Source organism: Neoarius graeffei, chromosome 20, assembly GCF_027579695.1.
Source record: "Neoarius graeffei isolate fNeoGra1 chromosome 20, fNeoGra1.pri, whole genome shotgun sequence".
NCBI lineage: Eukaryota > Metazoa > Chordata > Actinopteri > Siluriformes > Ariidae > Neoarius > Neoarius graeffei.
In genome coordinates, this window is record NC_083588.1 from 59,022,749 (window position 1) to 59,036,059 (window position 13,311).

Here is a 13,311-nt window from a genome sequence, read left to right on the forward strand (position 1 = left end):
CATTACGGGGGGAGTTTGTTTGTATCTGAGCAGCATATTCCATAAGAGACCACTTTTCAGATTAAAAAAGAAAACATAATGAAGGCTACTGGGTTTTGGTGCAAAATGAAGAAGCGAGTCTAACAGTCAAAGTGTCCAGAAGAACTGCGGCTGGTTCTGTAAGATGATCAGTAAAACCTACAGCTCATTTCCGCATAAAACTGCACTCATTTTTTTTTTAAAGTAAAGGGTCGTCTCACACCAAATATTAGCTTCGTTTAATTTATTATGGCTTACTGCTTACAGTATATTTTTATGTTGAAACATTTAATTTCATTATTTTTAAGCCATTTTTTGATCTACAGCATTTCTTTACATGTGCTTAAAACTTTTGCACAGTACTGTATATGTTTTTTTCTCTCCTACCTCCCTTAACTTATGACCTCACTCATGCAACATCATGTCTATGGCACTTCCAAAGTTGGTGTGGTATCTTTTTTTTTTTTTTAATATAAATAAAAGGTGTTGCTAAAGAGTCATAATTTATGTCTGGGAACCTTGCATATACACAACACCTTAAGCTTCATATAACAACTATAACGTTTTGCATACTCAATGCATCTAAACAAACTAGTGTGCATTAAACTTTATCAAACGTTCTGCAAATCCTGTGTGAACTAATCCAGTGTTCATCTCCAGTTCTGGAGGGTCCGAGTCCAGCAGAATTTCATGATTATTTTTTCTGCTTTCTCACAATTTGACTCAGCAGTTAATTCCTAAAACCCAGAAAACATTCTTAAGTGGAAAAACTTGCTGAAAGGAAATGAAAAACGAATTAGTCGTAATTTAAGAATGTGTAATTTCTCCATTCAAATTGAATTTTAATTCTACAATTTGAGCATTGTGACCTCTTTTTTGAAGCGTTTCCATTCTTTAACTGTCCAGTTTCAGTGAACCTGTCCTCACTGTAGCATCAGATTCGCTGTTCTTGGCTGACAGGAATGCTTTTCTGCTCACCACAGATGTAAAGAGTGGTTATTTGAGGGGTTTACGGTTATTTAGCACAAAAGCCTTTTAGCAAAAGTTCTAAAGTCTCCTAGAAGGCACAACTCCAAGATCCAAGAACACCTAATCTTTATTATGAATATTTACTGATCATGTTTAAAGATGTTTGATGGATTTTTTTTTTGTGAAAGTTGCCGAGATTCCGATCGAAAACGAGGATTGTATTTCCCCGCTCTGCCATCTTGAAACCGCCATGTTTGATGTAGCCTGTATGTTAGTCACCAATCCTCCATCCAAATTATTTAACACAGCACGTATCCTGACCCAGTACACCGGTCCAGCAAACTTCCAGGTTTGTTTTGTCTTTAATAAAAAGTGCTAAGCTTAAATTGGATCATATTTATGATTTACAATTAACTAATTTGTTAAAGAGTAATTATTGACAGTCAGTTGAATTTGTGATATGATCAGAAGTGACTATAGTTATCCATGAAGGTGCCACAATTCAAGGTTTGTTATGGCTTAACTACAAATATCCAAAGACACCAAAGAATCGGATTTTCAGTTCACACTTCAGGGATCAACAACTGATCCTTAACATGCATAGCAGCAGAAATTCTGGCTTCCAGTCCCTAAGCAATCACAATAAACCCCTTCCTATATCAAAATGAGTATTTTTTTTTTTATTGTGACCATAATCCAGAAGTTGTGCTAAAGAACATAAAGCTGTGCTAAGCGACTTTAGAACTTGTGCTAAAAGACTTTTATGCGAAATAACCAGATACCATTTGAGGTCCTGTAGCCTTTTTGGCAACTTGGACCAGTCTAGCCATCTCCTCCATCATCAACAAGGTGTTTCTACCTGCAAAACTGCTGCTCGCTGGAGGAAAAAAATAAATCAATAAAACTCCGTGTTTCTGAAATACTCAAACCAGCTCATCTGGTTCTAGCAACCACTGAAATCACATTCTCCCCTCATTCTGATGCTCGATGTGAACATTAAACTGAAGATCTTGGCCTGCCCTTATCAAAAAGTATACTTAAGTAAAGTTAAAGTATATTTCCTTCAGTATACTTTTGTGTACCAAGTATACTGATATTAAATGTACTTACAGTATACTTGTAAGTAAACTAATCTAATACTGCTTGGGACTAAATTGGCGCACTTTTAGTTTATAAAAAGTATACTTTAAGTCTAAGAGAAGTAAACTGAGTATACAACTAGTATTTTTTATTTATTTTGTACTGCAAGTATACCACAAGTAAACTTATATACTAATAGTTTACTAGTTCTATACTTGTAGTCCACTCTTTAGTTTACAAAAGCATAGTGTACTGGAAATATACTATGAGTTTACTTGTTTTATACTTCTAGTCCACTTTTTAGTTTACTAAAGTATACTTTATAGCATATTGGAAATATACTATTAGTTACTGGTATATACCAGTAAAAATCCACTTTTTAGTTTTGAAGTATACTGCAATCACCCTTCTAGATATACTATTAGTTTTCTAGCCCTAAACCTTACCTCATGCACAGTACCAGTAGACAACTTACAGTAAGTGTTTTGTACCTTAAGTTACAATGAAGTTATAAACGTAAGAATTCACAAAATAACAACAGATACTCAGGATTAAGAACATATTCATTTTCTTTAAAAATCTAAATTTACTACAGGGCAAGTACGCTTAAACATAAGGCAGAAATATTTAAATACTTTTTACAGTTTTAAGTATATCTTGATGAAAAGTTTAAGTATAAGCTTAATATACTTAGACTTTTCTTTATACTTTTCAGTACAAGCCAAGTATACGTATGTATAACTTTATTAAGTATATCTCTGATAAGTAAATAAGAAGTCAGTTGAAAGCATACTCTCTTATTTTTAGTTTAAAAGAAGTACTGTATACGAGAAGCACGCTTGAATAAACTTTAAGGGTGTAGCTTCATGATTTTGTGTTTTGATGACACGCAATTGGCTAATTTTCTGAATGGATTTGTAAAAATGAAAATGTGATCTACTACTACTACTACTACTAATAATAATAATATACTGTACATACAGGTAAGGTACTAAACCATGCTGGACTTTGGCCCTTGAGAACTGTAATCGGTCACACTGGTTCCGAAATGCCACCTTGAAGGATTGTTGTAAAATGTGAGTTAAGTAGACATTTATTTATTATGTGTTTTACAAACTATATATGTGGCTTTTTTTTTTTAATTTGATTTATTTTTTCACTTGGCGTATACCGTAATATTATCAAATGTGTATGTATCGTAACACCAATCTGGTGTGTGTGTGTGTGGATAGATGGACACAGGATTGCTCACGCATACAAGATCAAAAGTTAACACCATCAGACTGTATAACTCTAGAACATTCTTCCAGGTCTCAGAGGGTAGATTTGTTCACCAATACAATTAACTAGAATGTAAAAGATTCTCCCTCCTCCTCCTGTCTTTTTGTAACTTGTTCATTGTAATTACCATGACTATATCAGAAAGCAAAACCAAACTGACACTTCAATAAAAGAAGCTTGAAGGAAATGTTTGTCATGTGTGTTTTTTTTAAAAATCATGATTAGCTTTATGACCTGTAGTAGTCTCCTGTTTTAACCAAACAATGGACAAAAGTTAACTAGCTTTCCTGAAAAATTTTTTATATTATATATATATATATATATATATATATATATATATATATATATATATATATATATATATATATACACACACACACTACCGTTCAAAAGTTTGGAGTCACCCAGACAATTTTGTGTTTTCCATGAAAAGTCACACTTTTATTTACCACCATAAGTTGTAAAATGAATAGAAAATATAGTCAAGACATTTTTCTGTCCATTTTGAGCATTTAATCGACCCCACAAATGCGATGCTCCAGAAACTCAATCTGCTCAAAGGAAGGTCAGTTTTATAGCTTCTCTAAAGAGCTCAACTGTTTTCAGCTGTGCTAACATGATTGTACAAGGGTTTTCTAATCATCCATTAGCCTTCTGAGGCAATGAGCAAACACATTGTACCATTAGAACACTGGAGTGAGAGTTGCTGGAAATGGGCCTCTATACACCTATGGAGATATTGCACCAAAAACCAGACATTTGCAGCTAGAATAGTCATTTACCACATTAGCAATGTATAGAGTGGATTTCTGATTAGTTTAAAGTGATCTTCATTGAAAAGAACAGTGCTTTTCTTTCAAAAATAAGGACATTTCAAAGTGACCCCAAACTTTTGAACGGTAGTGTACAGTATATATGTGTGTGTCTGTGTGACGTTAGCATATACTAGCTGTCTGGTAAACATTTATAAATACTGTATTTATTCATGAAATCCTGTCAGGTTAGCTCATATTAGCTAGCTGGCTAACAAAGGCTAAAAACATACCCGTGCTTATACAAACTCCAGTTCCTTTATCTTTCTTGAAAACTTCAATACACTTAAGGAAGCTAGATTTTAAAGGGTTTTAAGAAAAAAACCCACACAATACTGTGTAATAGTCTTAGGCTTGAAGATGGGTCAGTCCATGAAATGATGTTACTTTTCATTGGTCCGGGTTTACATAATCATTTCATCTTTAATTTCCATGATTTAAAGAAATATTTAGCAGATTATCCATAAATATTGTTTGAAGAAATAAAATAAATAAAAAATTGAAGTTTTCTTTTGAAATAAAGAAATGTGAAACATTTTCTTCCCCTGTGACTGGACACGGATGACACGTTTTTTTGTGACATGGAATATTTGCTGACTTTGAGCTTAAATAAACCTTCATTACTTTCTGAGAATTTCAGTAAAATTAGTTTCATGGTACTTGCAATTTAGTTTTACACTCACATAATAAAGTTAAGAAGGTTCTATAAACTATTTAGCTTCGAATTCATCCACTAAAAATAGGTTGTGAACGTAACATTGTGGTGTCCTACCGTGTTACGTTAGAAACGAGCAATTCCAGCGTTATGGACGTGACACTTGAACTTAAAATGGCAACAAATGACCCAGTGCATATTTTATTGTCTCCCAGTATTTAAACAGGTGTTGCATATTTTAAGGCTGTACCATACAGGAGAAGTGATAGAACAAGAACAATTCCCATAGTACATCTAGGGCATGCCAGAAAATGCCAATAAAAGATGCGTTATGGATGTGACAGAAAAAGTATCACTTTTCTTGGGTGACTGTACATTTTTATCAAACTCTGTGAAATCGTAAACCTAATGTCGAAATGGAGATATCCATTTGATAGAGGGGTCCAAGGTGAATATTAAAAAATCTTTGTTTAAAATATTTTGTATTTCATGCAGAGTTTCGGAAGGAAAAGTCAGCGTTATGGATGTGACGAAATTCCGTTATGGATGTGACGCGTCTGAAATAGACATGGCATATGTTTAGAAAATCAGCAATTTAACCACCATAACCCTTTGAAAAACTCTCTAAATATCAGCTAAAACTATCAAAGTTCTTAAATAATATTTAGGATGGCTATTGTTTTGCTGTTTTGTGGATTTTAGCATACATTTCTGTGGCTTGTGGCAATACATGATCAAAGTTGGTTTTAGCTTGGGTTTTACATTATAAGAAAGAAAGACTGACAGTGACATATTAGGTTGGTTACAAATTGGTTCAACTTATTCACATCTGTAAAATACAGGCCTAGGTGATATCTCTGGGAGTGGTTTTGATGTATTACATGTTGCTTTATTTTTGCATGGTGAGGTTGACATTTACATGGAATTGCCCAAACCAGGCTTATAAAAAATGATAAAACGAGTTGAAATCATGATTGATGTTTTTAATATAAAGAAGAATATACTATAAAACGATGTAGGTAGAAAGAAATTTAAACAAACGGCAATAAAAGAAATTATCGATGTTTTTTCTCACATCCTAACTTAGCGTCCACTCACTTCCTGGTTCGTTCACAACCTGCGAGACCTATTTACTCAATCTAGGTCAGCTGAACTGACGTGAGATAACTTCTCGCGGGATCTCACACACCGCAACACGTGCTCTAGAGAAGTGCAGATACAAGTGTGACTAAGTAAAGTAATGAATTCAATAATCTCATTTACCTCATATAGGATGAAACTGTTTCCTGTTAATGACTGTTGTTATTTTTCAAATCTTAAAGAGATTTTATGAAGTTTGTGAAATACTGGTATTTCATATTTTCAGTGTTTATGATGTTGAACTAATATTTCTAATGAATTCTTATTCAGTGTTAATGTTTAAAGTAAGCAAATAAAAGCAAAAAATTGATTTTATCAATATTTTTCCTTTATTTTTAAAAGCTTGTTCGTGTCCTTGTTACATTAGCAACCGGGTAAATATTTATGGATTTTATCATACATTGTAGAGCAGGAGTTATCTTAACAACTCATCTCATCTCATCATCTCTAGCTGCTTTATCCTGTTCTACAGGGTCGCAGGCAAGCTGGAGCCTATCCCAGCTGACTACGGGCGAAAGGCGGGGTACACCCTGGACAAGTCGCCAGGTCATCACAGGGCTGACACATAGACACAGACAACCATTCACACTCACATTCACACCTACGGTCAATTTAGAGTCACTAGTTAACCTAACCTGCATGTCTTTGGACTGTGGGGGAAACCGGAGCACCCGGAGGAAACCCACGCGGACACGGGGAGAACATGCAAACTCCACACAGAAAGGCCCTCGCCGGCCCCGGGGCTCGAACCCAGGACCTTCTTGCTGTGAGGCGACAGCGCTAACCACTACACCACCGTGCCGCCCCATCTTAACAACTATGTTATATTTTCTTATATGGTCAATGCTTCATGGAAATAAAAGTTGTTTTCAGTTGTAAATTGTTTTAAGTGACTCCCTCTATGTCACATTTTGGTAACCCCTTTTCATGGACTGACCCAGATATGAACTTTATCTTCTCGTGGTGAAAAACTTGCTTTTTTTTATTACAAAACACATCATGAATCTGAGTGATATATTTAAATAATATTGGCTGGTGTTGAGTGGTATATTAGATATATATTCCATTCAGCTAGCATGATACTGAACAAGTTGAAGATGAGTAGCTGAATGGAATATATCTGATATACCACGAAAAAAGCCAGCCAATATTAGTCTCATCTCATCTCATTATCTCTAGCCGCTTTATCCTTCTACAGGGTCGCAGGCAAGCTGGAGCCTATCCCAGCTGACTACGGGCGAAAGGCGGGGTACACCCTGGACAAGTCGCCAGGTCATCACAGGACTGACACATAGACACAGACAACCATTCACACTCACATTCACACCTACGCTCAATTTAGAGTCACCAGTTAACCTAACCTGCATGTCTTTGGACTGTGGGGGAAACCGGAGCACCCGGAGGAAACCCACACGGACACGGGGAGAACATGCAAACTCCACACAGAAAGGCCCTCGCCGGCCCCGGGGCTCGAACCCAGGACCTTCTTGCTGTGAGGCGACAGCGCTAACCACTACACCACCGTGCCGCCGCCAATATTAGTATTATTATTATTATGCACTCTTCAAATCAGCATTCTCGAAGGCCAACGCTAGCTTACTCACGACTTGGTGCTGTTAGCACGGCAGTCCAGTTACCTTCTAGCCAGTGTAGAAGTAGCATTAGCGAAGGCCAACGCTAGCTTACCCACGACTTGGTGCTTTAAGCACGGTAGTCCAGTTACCTTCCAGCCAGTGTAGAAGTAGCATTAGCGAAGGCCAATGCTAGCTTACCTGCAACTCAGTGCTGTTAGCGCAGCAGTCCAGTTACCTTCCAGCCGGCATAACAGTAGTGTTAGCAAAGGCTAATACTAGCTTACTCGTGACTTGGTGCTGTTAGCACAGCAGTCCAGTTACCTTCCAGCCGGTGTAGCAGTAGCATTAACGAAGGCCAATGCTAGCTTACCCACGACTCGGTGCTGTTAGTGCAGCAGTGCAGTTACCTTCCAGCCAGTGTAGTGTTAGTGAAGGCCAGTGCTAGCGCAGTCAAGCTGAATATTATTATTTTCCCTGTGTAATTTACCGAGTTACTTTTAAAATCAACATCAACAGCTACACACAACGGAGCGACCTGGCAGCCAAAATTCTCTCAAAATATTCCACTTTTAATGAAACAAACCTGGCAGCAAACCTGGAACCAAAAACTCTTCATATATTGAAAAAAAATAACCAAATGAAATAAGTTAAAAATGCATAGGAAATCTTACACTGTCTGTCTGGGTTTTGAATATTCCACTTAAGTCCATATCACTGTAAAAAAAGAATAGTTGAGAATACTTGAAATTTCAAGGCAACCGTCTGCATTAAGAATTTTATGTTTTGCCAACGATGTGCCCATGATAATCCAAACTATGATAACACTGTTATCTTTATTAAGAATTCTTAATTAAGTCAATTTTCAATTCCTCATTCTGCAAACATAGATTTCTCTTTTTGCTGAACTGTGGCATTCACAGTAGTATAAAAAGGCAATTGAGGTTATCACAATTTATCATTAAACTATACATGCCTTTTTTCATTGTTCTACACAATTACAAAACTTCAATAATGTACAATAAACTTCACACCTTTTTAAAAACTTTATTTCAATAAGCACTTTTGAACAAAATCAAGTATTTGTATAATTACAGCGCATGCCCCCTGAGTTCAATCTATTTTCCGTCTTTTTAAGCATGAATAGGCTACATGGGGTTCTCATCTCATTATCTCTAGCCGCTTTATCCTGTTCTACAGGGTCGCAGGCAAGCTGGAGCCTATCCCAGCTGACTACGGGCGAAAGGCGGGGTACACCCTGGACAAGTCGCCAGGTCATCACAGGGCTGACACATAGACACAGACAACCATTCACACTCACATTCACACCTACGCTCAATTTAGAGTCACCAGTTAACCTAACCTGCATGTCTTTGGACTGTGGGGGAAACCGGAGCACCTGGAGGAAACCCACGCGGACACGGGGAGAACATGCAAACTCCACACAGAAAGGCCCTCGCCGGCCACGGGGCTCGAACCCAGGCCTTCTTGCTGTGAGGCGACAGCGCTAACCACTACACCACCGTGCCGCCCCCTACATGGGGTTTCATTTCTTTAATCAAAACATGGCCCTTCAGTACTTGAACTTGGTTTCACAGGCCAAGCTAGAGTGCAATAATAAGTGCACTTGTAATTGGGGCGTCTTGTCATTCTAATCTAGCTGCTCTGAAACACAAGCTACATCCATGTCAAAACATTGATGTTTAAGGGGGGGACATGGCCCTTCTAACTGTTAAGATGCAGATTGACTTAGAACATGACCCTGCACAGCCTAAATACACACAGCCCTTGCATTTGGGAGAGGAAACCCCGTGTCTTGGTCATTAAAGCACATGGGACATGGATTTTTTTTCTGGGTATAATTATGTATAAAGGACATAAGAAATGCCATCTAAATCACTGCAGGGCGTCAAAAATGTGAAAATCATCACATTATTCAACTTTTTTATACATCAGCGTAAAACAATGATTCGTTAATTAGCTAGGTGGTCACGTGACCCGTGACGTCACAAAAACTTTCCAAGGAGCCAGCGCTTGGGAATCTAATGTAAACAGGTTACCGAAATGGACACCATCGACAGTGATATTCCCGATGTTTCACAGAGATGTGAAGTTAGACCCTATCAATTCGAACCGATAGCTGGAAATTCACATGAACATGGATCTTGTCTTTACTCTGACGGGTCAGATGATTCTGAGAGTGAGAGTTCATTCAATCCCCATGAAACTGAAAGCGGTCGGCTCGATAACACTTCCTGGTAAGTTAAAAACAATTCTGCTCAAAGGCTAATGATCTGTTGAAAGACGTATTATTTTTGTATCATACATTGAAAGTTCATCATAGATCTAGCTAAAGTCCGTTGCAAGCTAGTTTTTTTTTTGCTGATATTTTTCGAGATTGATTGAGATACAATGCTTCCAGAATCCGAGATGAAAACATTCAAAATGGCGAAACGAGTCAGAATTATGATAATCAATAATTGATACACCCAAAATTATAATACTAATCCTTACCTCGGCTTTCAGTCGCTTAGCAAATGCACCTCGGCATTTTTCCGCATGAGGCCCATGGTAAAACCACACTTCCAGGAGAGGCTGCCGTCTGCCTCCCAAGCCGGCCGAGAGCGCTCCTCGTCGGGCACGGCCAGGCGGGCGAATGCCCTGGTCCGTCCACCCTGTCTAAAAAATAATGGTACAACTCCGAGTGAAGGTATCAATGCGCTGTCGAAACGCGCAGAAGGTGTTAGTACGCCTGTCATTATAGTGCGGACTTTCCATAGCATAGAAAATCGCCACGTTTCAATTTGTGTAACTGAACTTTGTTTCATGTCACTGGTCATATAAACCTATGTAAACAGGAAAAACGTGGAAGAGTTTGGTCGCATCTAACTACAGCCCCAAAAAATACCATTGGCCATGCTGAGCCTAGCTACATTGCTAACAGGAGTGACAGCGCGTCTGACTGACTGGGAGGTCGCAATACACCATAATGTTCAATGTACGTTAAACACTCTAAAAACGAAACAATTTTCTTGTCATCCAAGACACAAAAACTATTTTGTCGCATTCGTCATCATCACGATTCACACTTCTCCATATTCATCTACCCGCTTGTGCTGTACCCGAAAGTTTTAGTGACGTATGATCACGTGACAGCGGCTCTTCCGGTTGTAAAATATGCATATCGGAGCTCGAGCAGAAATGCCATATAATCATCACGAATATAACGATTTTGCTGAATTTAATAGATAATTTTGTATTTGTTGATGCAATTATTTCATATTTTTAATGGAAAGAAACTGATATAGCGTGCATTTATGTTTCATGTCCCATGTCCTTTAAGAGCATGCGCTGAATAAACACCTGTGGCAATTATGTATTTTCAATTCAGATTATTCACTATTGTATATTTACACATCATTGAGGTGCACCCTATCAGTTTGATGTGGATTTTTCTGTTCGTTAATAATTATTCATATTTTCTTGTCCATTCAATTGTGAATATGGAATTACTTGAACAAAGCGTAATTCTGTTTTTTACAGTGTACAGGACGTATCTAAAAGGTACAAACTATAAGATGCCTCATCATTATTGTATAATCAAATAAGCAAAATAAAGTGCATTTCTATTATGGTTGCCAGATATTCCTACTCTACTGGTCTGGAAATAAACAAAATCAACTGTGAGCTACTGCTCACTTATGTATCCCCTGCTCTCACTTATATCAAAACGCAAGCAATTGAAGGAATAGGACACTTATTATGAATGTTGACTTCAACAAATAATTAACCCTGAAACGAGTAAGTAAAGAGCCGTGTCGCTCCCCAGGGATTTCAAATAGCATCCTGGGAAACTGTCATTCTGAAATAGCATTTCGCTTCTTGAAATAGCATCAAAATCCACCCTATGTTTCGTAAATACATTTAGTTGGTAAACAGGAAGTCGATGTGCGACAGACCTGAAAACGGTATACACGGTATAGAACCCCAAGCTGAAGCTCAGTATCAAATATCAAGCATTTGTGATCTATAGTTGCTGAGAAAAGTTTTATGAAAATTTTGTAAATCCACGCTATACGTTTCGTAAATGCAGGGTGTTTCAAAAAATTTTGATAATTCACAATCCAATAACTTTGCCAATTCTCGTTCAACTGACCTCAAATTTTAACAGCATGTGTGTGGAAACAGGTCAAAAGTTTACGTTTTTTGTTTTTATCTTTTTAGGTAGGGTGGCACGGTGGTGTAGTGGTTAGCACTGTCGCCTCACAGCAAGAAGGTCCTGGGTTCGAGCCCCGGGGCCGGTGAGGGCCTTTCTGTGCGGAGTTTGCATGTTCTCCCCGTGTCCGCGTGGGTTTCCTCCGGGTGCTCCGGTTTCCCCCACAGTCCAAAGACATGCAGGTTAGGTTAACTGGTGACTCTAAATTGACCGTAGGTGTGAGTGTGAATGGTTGTCTGTGTCTATGTGTCGGCCCTGTGATGACCTGGCGACTTGTCCAGGGTGTACCCCGCCTTTTGCCCGTAGTCAGCTGGGATAGGCTCCAGCTTGCCTGCGACCCTGTAGAAGGATAAAGCGGCTAGAGATAATGAGATGAGATGAGATCTTTTTAGGTATAGAAATTCCATACACGGGGGTGGGGTGGGGTGTATTAGAGTACGCTCGAACACAGTCGAATAAGACTGTGCAGTTTGCATTTATGACAGAATTCTCTAAAAATGCACCGTTACCAGAAAAGACAGTTACCAAAGATATGCTGCAGTGTGGTTGGCAGGAGCCGGACTACCAACTTGACATGTGCCGTGACTCATTTGGCACGCATATTGAAAATTTGTGAAATTGTTCATGGAATCCACATACTTTTGAATTTCTCAAATTTTGAGGAATAAATCTTATACTATTCAACATTAAGCCTGTTCAGTTTCATTTGCTTAGACTATATAGTTTCTGGGATATTTACATCTCAGGCGGCACGGTGGTGTAGTGGTTAGCGCTGTCGCCTCACAGCAAGAAGGTCCGGGTTCGAGCCCCGTGGCCGGCGAGGGCCTTTCTGTGCGGAGTTTGCATGTTCTCCCCGTGTCCGCGTGGGTTTCCTCCGGGTGCTCCGGTTTCCCCCACAGTCCAAAGACATGCAGGTTAGGTTAACTGGTGACTCTAAATTGACCGTAGGTGTGAATGGTTGTCTGTGTCTATGTGTCAGCCCTGTGATGACCTGGCGACTTGTCCAGGGTGTACCCTGCCTTTCGCCCGTAGTCAGCTGGGATAGGCTCCAGCTTGCCTGCGACCCTGTAGAACAGGATAAAGCGGCTAGAGATAATGAGATGAGATGAGATTTACATCTCAAATAATATCATTTTTTGAAACACCCTGTACGTTCAGTCGGTAAACAGGAAGTTGATGTGCGACAGACCTGAAAACGGTATACACGGTATAGAACCCTAAGCTGAAACTCGGTACCAAATATCAAGCAGTTCTGATTTGTAGTTACTGAGAAAAGTGTTACAAAAATTTTGTAAACCCATGCTATATGTTTCGTAAATGCATTCAGTTGGTAAACAGGAAGTTGATGTGCGACAGACCTGAAAATGGTATACATGATATAGAACCCCAAGCTGAAGTTTGGTACCAAGTGGATGGATGGATGGACAAAGATAAACCAGTATTCCCCCCCCCCCGACAACCATTTGCTGGTGTGTGTGTTCTTTACATCAAACCTAAATCACCAATTTAATTCATTTTTAGTTAAGAAATCACACATCATCCCCAGCAACATGCTAGCACGGGCTGTGA